The following is a 1,667-nucleotide window of genomic DNA, read 5'->3' on the forward strand; positions in this document are numbered from 1 at the left end:
TCTTTATAATATGTAATGAATGATTATTATATTCCTGGTACTTCTCAGTGCTTTACATCTGTCATCTCATTTAATCCTTACCAAGACCTTACACGTAGGTAAGATTATTACCCCCATTTTACAGATGAGGAAATGGAGGGACAGAGATGTAACAAGATGCTTTGAAATTGGATCAGAGGACAAGAAAGAATTCTTGGAAATGAAAAATGTGATAATCCAAATAAAGCATTTAACAATGCCTCACCCATAGTAAAAGCTTAATCAACATTAGTTATTGTTTTGGATCATTTACTTTCTGGTTCCACTTTCTTTTCCATTATTGTTTAGTGATGTACACCTAGGTGTACGTCGGAGCACCCTTTATGTTACAAGTTCTTCTTGGACAGAAGGTAAGATTTTAGAATCTTGGATTATATCACAAACTCTAGTCTAGATCCTTCCTTTGAAGAGAATGGACACTGAGGTGAAGAGAAGCCCATGAAAAAGGTCAGTAACCATTATGGGTGCAACCAAGAGTAGAGCCCTGGTCCCCCGGCTCCCGAGTTACTGCCCCTCCAGGTAATGCCTTTTCTTGGTTCAGCCCAGTAGTGGACATGCAGGTGTGTCAGCTCAGCCCCCTTATTTCAGGAAACACCCACCTCTCCCTGGTTCCATGATGTCTTAAAGGGGATGCCAACCACAGGTGCCATTAGAGCATCCTCATTGCTTCTGGTCAAGGGGCCAATGACCCACAAAGAGGCAACAGGGACCTTTCCCAGGTTTGGGATATAGAGATTATAATAAAGAAGTCACTTTTCACTCGGGTTGGTAGTACAGAAAAGGGAAAGTAATCTTTTCCCTTTACTCATCTTAGGTTCCCTAGCTGGGTCCTCTAAATCAGACAGGCCAAAGATGGATTAGCAGGAGGACAAACAAGTGTATTAACAAGTGCATTACCTATATACATGGGAGTAGCCTGCAGTGAGTGACCCAGGGAGGTGGCTAGAAATGGGGATTATATACTCTCTGAGGCTAAACAAAGAAAGGGGTTTGGGCCAAGGAGGCAAGTTACAGGAAGGTGACCAGGAAAAGAATAGTAAACAGAGTTGTTTCGTAAGGCTGTCATGCAGACCCAGGTCCCTGCCTTCTCCATTGATAGAGCTGTTAAGAGTCCTTCCCTTCCTGGTGCAGAGGGAGGCATCCTGACAAATGGAAATTTATAAATATGAATTTCCTTTTCAAAAGGACAACGTGTGTCTAGAGATCAATCAGTCCAGTTGGGACAGGAAGCCAGGGGATTCCGGAAGGGAGGGCTCCAAGGAGAAAAATGGAATTGGTTATGTACTAATGGGAAATAATATGATAGGCACCTGATAAAGCTGACGGCACACTTGGAAAAAATTTAAATATGGGTACCTAGAAAACGAAGTACGTGAACAAAAGGGAGGCAATTAACTCCAGGAAGACCTAACGGCTGTACAAGAAGGGAATTGACATCGTTTTAATAAGGTTAGAAAATGGTGCCGTACCTACCATATCGGTAGGATAAAAATGAGGAGATAAAAATGAGGGAAAAGAAAGAACTCTGACCATTCGCAACAACATGGGTGGACATGGAGAGCATTATGCTAAGCGAAATAAGCCAATCAGAGAAAGACAAATATCACATGATCTCACTCATTTGTGGA

Source organism: Myotis davidii, unplaced genomic scaffold (genome assembly GCF_000327345.1).
Source record: "Myotis davidii unplaced genomic scaffold, ASM32734v1 scaffold143, whole genome shotgun sequence".
In the NCBI taxonomy this organism is placed as follows: Eukaryota; Metazoa; Chordata; class Mammalia; order Chiroptera; family Vespertilionidae; genus Myotis; species Myotis davidii.